Source organism: Ornithodoros turicata, unplaced genomic scaffold (assembly GCF_037126465.1).
Source record: "Ornithodoros turicata isolate Travis unplaced genomic scaffold, ASM3712646v1 Chromosome88, whole genome shotgun sequence".
In the NCBI taxonomy this organism is placed as follows: Eukaryota; Metazoa; Arthropoda; class Arachnida; order Ixodida; family Argasidae; genus Ornithodoros; species Ornithodoros turicata.
This window is the reverse complement of record NW_026999396.1, coordinates 255,799-269,162: the sequence shown is the minus strand read 5'-3', so window position 1 is coordinate 269,162 and position 13,364 is coordinate 255,799. Positions and strand designations below refer to the sequence as shown.

Genomic DNA, 13,364 nt, shown 5'->3' with positions numbered 1-13,364 from the left:
GTGAGCCCTTGACGACGTCATGGTCATGACCGTAGCGCTTGCGACTGCCGAAACGCAAGGGACATCTATAGAGCAAGAGATCCGACGTGCAACGCGTACCAGTTTTTTTTAATACTATATACATTTATAATTTTATATTACATGCCCCACCAACAACAGATGTCGCCTAGACAACTCGAGAATTAAACGTTGCCTCCAGTAGCCGATTCATTCATGAGCAATAACTGGTCGGAATGGAGCAACAGTACGCAGAGAGCAATCTCGCCTGGGTGTGTATTCATCCAGCAGCCTAAGATGCCTTATGCTAATGCCTATTAGCTTTTCCTGGTTCCTTCCTGTCTTAGGTTGGTCCTTTTAATTCATTTTTCCTCCTCTTTTTCTTACCAGTCACCCTGATAGGCACGTGAGTTGTCTCGTGAAAATTAAACTTCTGCTGGTTTGAGTGGTTCATCCTCTAGTTGTGTTCAGCTCGCACTTTTTTTATATTACGCACAGAAAATTTTCTGTGATCTCTTCGCTGACTCCTGACTGGTTGCTGAAGAACAAGAGATGCAAAATTTTCGGACATTTTGGAGCGCTCGAAGAAAAAGAAAGCATTTCTCTTTTTTTTTCAGAAAAATTTGAAAATATGGAAACAAACGCGGTTACTGCAGAGTCGAAGCATTCGTCCAAAGCACAGCATACAATGACTACTCATCCTCTAGGCATAAATGCTGAGCAGATCATCCCATGGGACAGCGATAGGTAATTAGAACATCGTGTCCACTCCGACTAGAACTCCGACATTATACGGTCGTGATGGCGATCGCTTGAAGCGGCCAGACGGAGCACTAAGTTGATGGTTGTTGGCGGATTAGAGGTGCCTAAGGCATTGTTGGCGGGTAGGAACCCATCAGAGGACGAACTTTCACATTTTTCAATTTTGTCGCCGGGAAATTCTGGGCTATTTTTCCGGAGACGAGGAAAAAAAACGATTTATTCCTCAAAATTTCCGTTTTTCCCGGGGCTTCGCATCTCTATGCAGAACGTCACTTTCAATAACACCCACCTGTACAGTCCCACTTGGATGTTCCACACTCGGTTCGTATTTGCTCGAAGAACATCTCAAGAAAGTCTGGATCACTACATAAGTACTCTTCTTGGAGTATTTTCGGAACACAATCCTTGATGAATTGCATTAGACTGGAAAGAGTTGCATGCAAAGACGAGGTAAATTGCAGATATTCGTAACGTACTGAGGGCTAAGAAATTGTCATATGGCTATTGATTAGGGCTGTTCGAATAAGGATGAAGGCGCGCTGCGCAGGAGAGCTGAAAAAATCGTCTCTCTCTTTCTCTCTCTCTGCATTGACTACGTTAAACGTAAAACCTGATAATTCACGGTAATGTCAGTGTGTGTGGCGCCAGGTTTCCACCCCGACTCATGGGATTTCCGGTTAGCGATATTACATTAGTACCACATAAGAGTGGTTTTCGCATAAATTATTGTGCCTGAAAGAAGTAGAGGGCGGTGACTATCTGGTGCACGACAGCGACAGGACTCTCTGAGATATGGAGTAGACATAGACACACAGAAAAGTTCTCTCACACAGCAAAAAGGTTAATTGACGACGAACTCGTACACATTGAAAAACCTCCGAAGAGGGGGAACACGAATAAGAGGGGGACTGCTTACGGAGTTGTCACGTGTTTTTCTTTTTCTTTTGAGGGGTCACTCTCGAGCGGCCCTGTGTTTGCACAAAAGAGATGTTCATGAATATATGTCTATAACGCATCAATATCCACGTGTTGTATTTACGTTGGTTGTAGTCTGTCAAACAAGTGTATGAGTTTTTGTTTCAGTAGGCTATAGCGAGGATCTTACGATCTAAATATGTGGACATCACAGTGGAGGTATCCCCCCCCCCCACCCTCGCCAACCGCTGGCCCATTGACCTCGCTCGTAAAGGACTGAATGGATATTTTCTTCCCTCGTGCCCTCAATTCGCATGAACCTTTAACGCGCCAACCATAACCCTTTCAATATCATGCCAATGATCAGTACGATTCCCAGAAAAACAGTCTCTGAACTCTTCCTGAGGAACTTTCTTTCATCTTTCATACTTCGTTGGCAGTAGATTGAATTTTCAGTCATTCTACATTTCGACTTCAAGATTGTGTTCTCCACTGTTTTTTAAGTTGGCAAACTGTTCTCTTCAGTTTTCATGTCTCTCTGTGAATTAGTGCAGACCGCTTGTCTTATGTAACCATTTTCGTTGATTATGGTATCCCGTTTGTGCGTGGTTTGTGTTATTTAGGCTAGAAGGGACGGTGTCCGAATGACCATCTCTGTAAACACCAGCTTAACACTGAAAGAAGCCATATTCCCAGCGAGCTTGTCCTACATGAAAGGTGAAAGATGAAGGTCCCTGAAAAGCTTAGCCAGCTGTAGGGCTGGAACCCACACCTTCTGCATCTCTGTGACTGAAACAACCGTAAATCCCTTTTCTAGGAAACCTAGGCAAACAAAGGGCGCTTGCCGAACAACCTTCAAGAAGACTATTGAAAACCATACGTGGTAAACGCGCAGAAATTCCTCGATTATTCCCCCGCTTTTGAAGTTTATGAATATACGGGTGTTTCTTTTTAGCTCAATGCATTTTCTTAACAGGGAGCTGGCTTAGGAAGCATTTAGTTTTTTCATTGGATTACTCGGCAGGGGTGCTACTAGGAAACCGTATTTTTTCCCAAATTAGGGGACTAATTAACATTGACTCGAACATTGACAGTAACTTGAAGGAGCACATTGCAATTGCTATATTAAAGCCTGATCTCCTCGTGATCCGCTCAAACCTCTGATGAAGCACAAAAGTAATCTCAGCGTGTGCCACAGACCTAACTATTTCAGCCGTCTGCTGGGAGGGCTTCGCTCTGTTTGAGAAAACTTTTATTGCTGAGTGTTTGTGTTCTCCGTTTCTCCGGTGTCGTACGTCTTGTTACAGTGCCTCCGGAAGCGCTGGGGCCGGAAACTCAGTCACAGACAAGCCCTGTCATTGTCGCTCGTGCTTCTCTGTTACTCGTCCATTCAAACATCAGCTATAGCGCAACGCAAAGGAAGTACTCTAGGAAGACTTACTCTAGCAGTGAGTGGAACGGGGTCGAGCAGCTTTCATTCACATATTCAATGTCATAATGCGGCTGCGCAACTTGAACGGGAAATCGCTTACCAGCAACGTTTTTTGTGCACTTTGTCTCGGCCCTGATCTCTCGCTTGCAGGTCTGCACGACGCTTTGGAGCTATGGTTCCATGTTCCTTTTTATATCTGTACTCGCAAATGAGTTTGGCGTCGGGTAAGCCTCGCTTGCACTGTGGTGGAGGGACGCCTGAAAACGAAGTATGTGGTATAAGCAGAGTGCCCAACAAACATTCGTCAGAAATTTAAGAAGAGACTCTTCTTCCTGGACTGCTCTCTGCCCCAAATACCAGTGGCCCTCTTAGTCTTCCAATTGCTTCGGTATTAAATTTCTTTGAGGATTCTACAAAATTGACTTAGTAGTATATAGAACGAAGTACTCTGCGTCAGGTGGGAGCTGGTCAAAGAGAAACTTCCGTGAATCAGGGGCCAACGCGAGGATATTTCGTGTCTGAAAATACCACTGCGTGGAGTCGCTCGTCCAGTACCTCCCCGCCCATATAGTCCCTTTCTGGTCCCTGATCTCTCAAGCACATGCACATTCCTTCTCAGTCTTGGTACGTCAGACGTCAAGTATATTGGTACGCGACGAGTATATATCGTCTCTTGGTGGTACATCGCAAACCAAAAGTGCTGAAAGCGAAGAATATACAAACAGCAGAGACAAGACGCGAGTGCTGCACACGAATGGCACGCTTAGAATATATGTAAAACTACATCTGTCTATCCATGACTTGAAAACCCGAGACGACGTAGGGACGAAAACAGACACACACAAACACGGTGACGTCCCTACCTCGTCTCGGGTTTTCAAGTCATGGATCGCCACCACCAGCTCGCTTGCTTTCCTTTCGTTTACATCTGTCTGCTCCAAGGCCAAAGGGCGAAACTCGTGGGAACTTTTCTTCCCGCATGAAAACGCTACGTGCACATGGCGTCCATGTCAACCCCATAGCGCGCACAAAACGCATTGGACATCTCTAGGGCGAGCGACCTGGAGTGGGACGCGCAGCTGGTTCTTATATTTTTTACAACGCATGTCCCACTTATGACGGATGTCTCACGGACACGTCAAGAATTAGTATTGCCTCCTTGCCTTGTGTGGCATGCTGAATTGATGCAGTCATGACAGAAATCAATGATCGGAATGGGGAAACAACTCTCTCGTCTCGGTGCCCCTATTCACCCAGCCTAAGACACCTTTTCTGATCTAACTGCATTACGGTGTTTCTCTCTCCCAGTTAGGGTAACGTTGGGCAAGATGATACACCGAGCAACGTCAACATTTTTTGCTCGACGCCGCCTCTCAGAGACGCATTGCCCCATGCGCTTGAAACTTTCCTCATAGGTGGCTCTGCATGTCCGCTTTATTGCACGCGAGAATTGGTATTTGCGTTGAAGAGAAAAAAAAATTGTTTACTTCTGCCTGGAATGTAAAGACCCAGAAAAAGGCGCGATTTTCTGTAGTCCCTCTTCTTGTCATCTGCGCAGCAGCGTATCGCAGGTTTATTCTGTCAATATAAGTCCAAATCCTATTACTTTATTCATTCAACTAGATATATGCAAAATATGGATACTCTCGGTTATCCGGCCTTTAATTGAAGTATTAAAGCATCCGGTGGTATCCACGGGCAAGACATGACAACTTAACGTAATTTAGACGTAGCGCAATTTGAATTTAATGTAACTTAGAAACTATTAGGTGGCCTTATGCTGGTTACTCAGAGATTCCTCTTTTGCATACTGTCTAGAATTTTCCTGTGTCTAGAATGTTTGCAGAAGCAGAAGTGCACTCAAAAGTGAGCCACGAGCGACACATCAAACTGACGGTGCCTTGTTTGCAAAGGACGGTGGAGGGAAATGGCACCAGGTTCTGTCTGGTTTTATGCTCGCTCGTACGGGGTGGGTTCAAGGGGGCCGTGTAGGTGCTTGAATTAGATCTAATTCGTATAGTTCATTACCACGGCGTGTCTTATCTTGCCCCACGCGCTGCATTTTTAAATTTCTTATTCTGCGTTTATTTTAGAACCTATTACGTGAGTTCTGATTTACAGATCAGAAGCTCTATATTTGTCAGAATGTGCCCATGGGTGTTTTTAAAGAAAACACACGAAACATAAAAAATCCATATTCAGTTGCTAATTTCTGACTCATCTTGCCCTACCTTACCCTAGTCCTATTTCTCTTCGCAGTCATGTTTAATTATATGTGCTTTCTTGTAAGGATTAAACTTATGCAAGTCTCACGTAGTCGTCTCTCTAGTTATGCCCAGGCCAGGGTTTCTTTTATTTTTTGCATTATGCAGAGAACACTTCCTGTGATCCCTGCATTAGGTTCACTCATTGGTCCATTATTGGACCCATATGGGACACCAGGATTACCAATACAGGTCCAATATGGTCTGCCAATATGGGGCCAGTATGGGAGTCCAACCAGGCTTGATATTGTCACGGATGAAAAACAGACGAGCGAGACGGCGAATAATCTGCGAACACTTTATTCAGCTGCTTAGCTGGCTAACACAAGAGCGGGAGCTCTTGGACAGAACTAAGGTAAAGGAATAATGCTCGGACTGGGAGCTCACAAACTTTTATACACAGCGGCGAACATTGTAGAAAGCCCGCGTCGGTGGAGAGAAGGAAATACAGAAGCCTCTCCAAGGTCGTCGGCCCGTCCTTGAGATTCATGTGAGCGAAGAGCAGATGGAAGGATCGCTTGCCATGTAGCGCGACGTGTCGCGGGCCCCAGCCCGTCGTTCGACGCCTCGTTGCCTGTTGTTGATGTTGCGTGTGGTCGCCCCAAAGACGATACGTGGCAATATTAGACCAATATGGTCTCCCCATATTGGCAAGTCCATTTTGCGCCAATATTTCCAATAACGTCAAAGGGGAGCCCGTGTAATAATAAAGCATTCTCCGGTACAATGCCCACCACTGCTATTACTTCTCTCTTGTTTTTGCTTTTTTCATTTCTTCAGATCTTATTGATCCACGTTGTATAGCATTACAGAAACAACACTGCATCGCCATAAAAACGAAGAACAGATGCTATGTCCCACTTGCTGAAGGACCCGGGCAGTCCCACGGAATTGCCAATGCCAAACATCCCTCAGCAATCTTCATTGGGATCGCAACAGTGTATGGACCAAAAATTTCTAACTCCATCCTAGAGTACAAAGGAGCGGAACACTTTCGTGATGGTGACAGACATACACATCCTCTGATGTGTATGTCTGTCACGCTGTCAATAACGCTAGGTGCTTTCAAGTTACTGCAGGCAGTGTGAGTCTCTACTCAACACTGCCTGCAGTAACTTGAAAGCACCTAGCGTTATCGAAGAGATATCCGTTCCTATCAAACATTGTGTGTTCTACTTGACCTGCTATAATTCCGTTATCATAAGAGGAACCAGCGACATTTTAGCCCGAATCAAACGTCCGAACCGAGTGTGTGTTGTGCATGGGCATTAGTTGTAGGACGCGTGATTTCGCTTGAACGCCACGCTGTCAGTCGGTTCACGGATTTGCATTGGCCTCACGAAGAAAAATGGTGGCTGTTTGCAGCAAGTGGAAAGTTTAGCTGTTGAGTTCTCGAAAGATATGTATCCTCTGCGGTTTGTGCAAAACAGAAGACACGTGCTGGACAAGATGGCCGACAAGGAGGTGAGCGCGCACATCGAGCAGCGTATTGTCATGAAGTTTCTCGTGAATGAAGGCGTAATGTGATCTGGAATTCAAAGAAGACTTCAGGCTCAGTATGGCCACGATACACTTAGAAGCAGCAAAGGGTTTGAGTGGCGCAAACGGTTCCGAGACGGCCGTACATCAATGCAGGACGATCCCGGCCGGGCGGCTCAGAGGCCAGTGTCAGAGTTCCTGAAAACATCCAACTTGTGGAGCGCCTGATCCTCAAGTACCAAGGGAAAACATGTCTCGAACTGGCTCGTCTCGAACTTTCATGTCTCCAACTGGCTCGAAAGACGGACCTTTCTGTGGGAACGTTGAACACTATCATTCATGAACACCTCCAGTTTCGGAAAGTTAGTGCCCGTTGGGTCCCGAGGCAGCTCTCCGTGTTTGACCGGCAGAGAAGACTGGAAATCTCCCATAGCTAAGGTACCGTTTCGACACTGAAGGACAGCCGTTCCTTGATCGGATCATGACGTGCGATGAAACGTGGGTGATCCATTTCACTCCTGAGTCTGAACGCGCATCAAAACAGTTGAAGCATCCGGGCTCGCCAGCTCCCAAGAAATTCCAAAGCACCCAGTCTGCGGGTAGAGTCATGACCACGGTTTTCTGGGACAAGGCTGGCGTTGTTCACGTTGATTTGCTGGCCAGTGGTAATGCCATCAATAGTGCATAGGCTGAAGCAAAAGCGGCCGGGCCTCATCACCAGAGGAGTCCTCCTCCTACAGGACAGTGCACGCCCTGTACCAGGAACTTGGCTGGGAATTGCTGCCACATCCCCCTTCCAGTCCAGACCTTGCCCTCAGCGATTTCTATCTCTTCGGGTCACTGAAGTGTTCCTTGGGGGCCGCCACTCCAGCTGCGACGATGAGGTCAAGAATGCGGTCAAGAACGCGCCGATAAGGACTTCTACGCTGCTGACATCCAAGCCCTCGTGAAACGCTGGGATACGTGCATTAGTGCAGCTGGAGATTACGTTGAAAAATAAAACTAATTTCTCGCCTATAAGTTCATTTTACTTTTTCGAAAAATGGTTTGACTTGAACACCTCTTGTATATTTCCAAAAGTCCTGGAAACAAAAAGGAAAAAGAAATAAACACATTTTCGTTGTGTATTTTTTTTACTTTTGTGGTGCTCCCATCAAGTATCTGTCCTAATGGTCCCATCAAACCGCTAAACCATTGGTCCTATTGAAGATGTCGAAAATTACAATACGCATATTGGTCTAATGGTTCCATTAGGACTTGCTCTGATGGATTTTTCGATCTGGCATGAACTCGATGGCGTCAGGATGCCTTTCAACTGGACGAGGCACATTTGTGTAGTTTCGCCCGCCAAAAAGCGCTGTCCACAACGTTTGTGAGGACTTGCGACAGTAATTCACACCGTCTTGGTAGCTACCGGCGTTGCGATGAACATCTAAGGCGATGCCTATATTACTAGATTCCTATAGTAGTTTTTGAGTTCTTCTCTTTTAGAGTACATTGCGGCATAGTGTTGATGTTGTTTTGAATGTGAAGAGCAGAGCACTCGGCACATTTCTTGAGGTAGATTCTCTTGAATAGTTAACATTCTCCTGGTTCAATATTGTTCACGCTGACTACAAAAACGTTTCACCACACTGGAAATTTATTTTAAGTGCGCTGTTTGTGAAGCCTAACAGTAACGCTGCGCGTTGTACTTCGATGCTTGAAACAGAAACTTCATAGAAGTAACCAAATAAGTGTTTATGCTGAAGAGAAAGGCCAGCCTACTCGTCTTCTAATACTACTGATGCCACTACATCTTCCCTTTCTGGCCTCGGACTCCCATGTGCGCAACAACTGAGCAAACGCTACTTCTCGTGTCATTCTTAAGACCAATCTCATCCGACACCATCGTGGGGCAAGTTTACAAGTTTTGCCTACTGGTCGACGTTTATACTTACAGTGCTATACTTTCTTGTTCATTATTTTTACACGACTAGCAAGCTACACCAGTGGGACGAGAAGAAGCTGAAGATGATGAACGAGCGAGCATGAGAATGGGCATGTGTGAGAGCACGGGAGCTTCTCCACCACATGAGCTTCTCGTAATGTGCACACTAACCACGATGGAGATTGTGACCACAGCAAACCATCGCTCAAGCTCACTTCGTTAGCCTGAACGACTCGTTCAGGAGTCTTGCGCAAGAGCTCGTGTCGAATTACGGGCGGAAGTGATGCATATAACACGCGTTATGGGATAACGACAAGTTGAAGTTCAGACTCGAGCTGTCACGTCTCGTTACGTTGCATGTGCGCCACCAGGACTGAGTATCGGAGAAGGAATCTTATCAGATTTCAGATTTATTTGACAATGACAATATGGTACAAGAGGTTATAATGTACATACAGGGGTCCTGTAGATCCTAATCGCACGTTTCAAATATTTCGTGTCACGGGCCGACTTGTCTGCTCTGTACGGTTTTTCGAATTTAATTCGTAGTGAGTCGATGTTGAATATGAAAATTGAGGCTCGGGAGTATCGGGGATTCTACTAATATGCAAAGTGCATATTAGTAGAATGTTTACAAACCGATATCGTTGGCTTCCAGAGGGCGGTGCCCACATACCGCAATAATTTGATTTCCTTTGTTTTTTTTTTTTTTTTTTACAAAGCACAACTTCAACTCGCTGAGTCCTTTGTCGCACGTTCCGCTTTCAGAAGTTGTGCTGGGTGCTAGTGGTGCTTTGCGAATTCACTCAATGCGTACCGCGAAATAGGCTAGAAGCACGCGCTTATGTAGCTCTATCGCAAGTTTTACGCCGATGACCTCCGCTTTGAAATTACGTGGGCGGAGGCGAAGATAAAGAGATTGGCAAATGTTAAAAATGGTTAAAATGGTCCAGAAATATGACGTCAGATGCGACCAAATGTCTCCGATATAGGCGCAGCATACAACCGTCTTCTTATATAACGATCAATGAGAAATATGCCGAAGCATAAAATTATATGCATGAGACACGAAACATTGAGGTTTTGGTTGAAGTGCCTTTAAGTCACGAGACCACTATGATCATGAGCGACGCCACAGTGGTCTGTTTGCGGAATAACTTTGCCCACCTGAGAGTTCTGTAACCTGCGTTCGTCGCGCTTTAAGCAATCAGCGCACGGCGCACTGTGTTTAACGTCCTTCGCTTAATGCAGCCTCTCGGAACAACTTGTCGACTGTCAGGAAATGCTGCCGTCGTCCTGTGCTAGATTGGCAGCTGAAACCTTGGTATCAGCTAACTTCCGATCACGTTAGCAATTGAGTCACCGAGGCCGGTAAAATGGTAACGTTTTCAGGCTGCATTATGCGGTCAGAGGACGCCATTATGATGCATTATGATGTCAAAACTCTTTCGGCTGTTATGCTCACATATCGGGTTGGTTGTTGGACAATTTTTCATTCTTGTCTCTATCTCCGTCGCAGATTGTAGAGCAGCAGCGGGGTGGCATCCTTTGTCTTCTAGGAGTTTAGGAACGCAATACTTGTTGTATTTTAACATACTGGAAAAGATGGCATAGAAAAACTTGTTATATGGCAGGGAGCTTCTGATGGAAATTGCAGCCTGACATAGCATTCAGTCGGGTGTATTTAAATTGATGAACGCTGGACAGATGAAGCACAAAACAGGATGGTTCCCGTCTAGGGGTGCTACATTTGCATTAGCGCGACTTCTCCCTTATTGTGACGCAAAGCCCGGCATTCATTCATTTATTCTGACGCTGCCCTAGCGTTGCCTCTTCTTTAGTTACGCAGTTCAGTACTTGTGACGCAAGGTCGTAGAAATATCAGATTTCCATTACAAAGGCCGTTTCTACAGATGTGGATTGGGGGGGGGGGGTGAAGAGTGCTTTTTTTCTGATGGCACCGGCCGTGCAACCACTTCGTGCACGCGAAAAAAACACTCACCAACAGAGTAATCTTATATTCCCAGTTGGCTCAATTGGATCATTGGTTTCGGGAAGGCCGCCGTGTTCCTTTTCAATCTTTTGTAGCAGTCAAGTTGGCCTCGGATATTGGTTGTGGAGTCGCACGTTTCTGCAAAAGGGCCTGCAAACGAAGGATATATATGCGGACACACGTAATGCAAACACTCGTCATTTGAATTCTGCATGCACTTCTTAAACATGAACTTCACCACATAGCACGCTCCTAGCTAACCATCATCGCGAACGACCTTTTTGCCCCTGATAGTAAACAAGAGGCGGAGCGTATTTTGATCCCATTGATGCGTACTATAAGCTCAGAATAGGGTCCACCTCCCGTTTTTCAACAAATCACGATTCAGAACGTTGTCATCCGAGATGGTTAGCTAGGACGATGCTGTCCCAGGCAATACACCAACATTGGCCGATATGGGATCAATATGGGCTGCAGGTTTGACCAATACTGGTCCCAGGTGAGCATGAAAAAGTGCAAACAGGCTCCCTATTGAACCAATATTGGCTGCCTATATCGGCAAAACCCCTATTTACCACATTGCGCCATCTGTGATAACGTCAACGATGAGCCCGGTAACGGTAGTAATATTGGTGTCATTTTTTTATTTTTCTGTAGATTGCCCAGCCAATATGGGTTCGACATTATGTGCTGCCTAGGGTGGTGTAGTTCATTCTAATAGTGTAGAGTTACCAGTGGTAATGCAATAATACTCTATACCACTAGAAAGTTCACTGGTATCTCGATTTCTATCGATGAGGATGCATCATACAGTTTTTTTTTAATGTACGTCCATTTTTTCAAAATTATTATGGGGACCTAACCAGGTACCTTTTTTTTCTGCCAGGGCGGACGTCCTATTTGAGAGCCTGTAGGGGGGCTGCAGAGTAACAGATTGTGGAGGACGGATAAATAGAGCAGACCACAAGAGGCCATGCATGAACAAATGAAGGCCGCGAGTTGTTTTATGAACGCGAAACTCCAACTGTTTTCTTACACCGCTTGCCGAACCGTCAGCACTCGTGTACAGTTTGAGAGCTCTGGAGGGAGAATGGAGAAGGGAAAGACGGGGAAGATATACGCCAGGGATTATGTGTTCGTCGCTGAGATAAAGAAAAAGAACAAGATAAGATATCGATCGACGGGAAAATGTACTGGCGTCATGTTTCGTCTTCCTGAGTTGCTTGACCTGGTTGATTCTTGTGGTTGCAGGCCTAGTGTGCTTGTGTCGTCCATTGTTTGTAGCCCGCCTTGTCTAATTTCTTGTCTAGGTGTATAAAGAAAATAAGGTGGCGTAGACTGCTGTGTCCCTACAGTAGTCCCCTTCCAGTGAGGGAAGAGCGAAAGGTTATCAACAGGTCCCCCAAGGTCGCCATTTTCCCATGTATTTGTTCCTATCCCGATGCGTGCAATGCCGGAGGCGCCCTTAGATACCCCATGTTACCAGACGTTGGCTTGCGTTTGATTGTAGCGCGCTAAAGATCCAGTTGGATGCACAATCCAAGCCAGGCCAAGTACGAAGGAGAAATGGACGACTGCGCCTGAGGCGCCTGGTACGACAGGTACGCTTTGTGATGCACGCAGCCGTGCACTAGATCCTTCCGATCGCTCAACACGTTTAAAAACGGGACCAAAAAGTGAAACACGACACAGAAAAGTTGTTATACGCGTTTTATTTGGACATATAAGGACTAGATTCATTCGCAGAAACAACAAAAACTTTTGCCGCTAAACTTAGCGCGCTGAAGTGATCCGGAACGGCAACGGTGGGGTATCTAGTAGCGGCCTTCTTCGTTGCACGCTTTTCCGAGGTGAGTTTGGGGGACCTGGTTATCAAGACCAGGCGCTGTGGCCATCGTGCTCGTCTGCGGGGACCATCATGTATGAACGTTGTATCGCCAACTGTACTGTATCTGTCGGCTGCGTAGAGAGCCTTTAAGAACAGCATATGATTTTTTACTTGAAAGCCGGTGCCGCTCGCGTGTTTAGTGTTAACTTCCTGTCACCCGGTGACGGTTGTCGTGAAGCGCTTAGGGCCACGTGTTAGAATGTGTTTACAGGCCATCGTTGAGGGAATGCAGTGCTCTCCTTTCCGCGTCGTGGTGGAGGTACACACGTGAGCAAACTTTTCGGGCGGGTCCCGCGCTATGGTCAGAGCTTCGCAAGTAAGCTATTCCTCCGCCTTCTCTTGCTAAAAGTGGGCGGCAGTTAAATGGTCAGGGTGCATGCCCACAACCACGTCGCAGATTCAATAAATTGTGTTGCTTGCTCTCATTTCCACGGCAAGCGACAGTCACATAGTCTGTGCTAAGCAAAACCGCTAAAGAGTCGTTCTCTGCCAGATCCCCCGCGTATAGCCGTTACCCTTGGAGAGAAGTGTGAACGACGAAAACTAGTTCGTGTGCTAGTTCGCTTCTTGTTGGAAATTCTGTTCGGCTTTTGTCTTTGTGGACCATTCCAGGATCCGTTTTCTGTGTGTGTCTGTGTTTGTTACACAAATGAATCTGCCTTCATAATAATCGTAGCACAGCAATGGCGGGCATCGGGGCCAGA

At 46.1% G+C, this 13,364-nt stretch overlaps 1 long non-coding RNA gene across 1 annotated transcript; it reads right to left on the bottom strand.

Moving 5' to 3' along the window:
* Window positions 1-1,051: 1,051 nt before the first annotated feature.
* On the bottom strand, window positions 1,052-10,815 carry LOC135374641 (uncharacterized). Its single transcript, XR_010417039.1, has 4 exons — window positions 10,782-10,815; window positions 10,245-10,375; window positions 3,207-3,363; window positions 1,052-1,182 (listed from the first exon to the last, which is right to left on the bottom strand). It is a non-coding gene; the product is annotated as an uncharacterized LOC135374641 (long non-coding RNA).
* Between the last annotated feature and the right edge of the window lie 2,549 nt (window positions 10,816-13,364).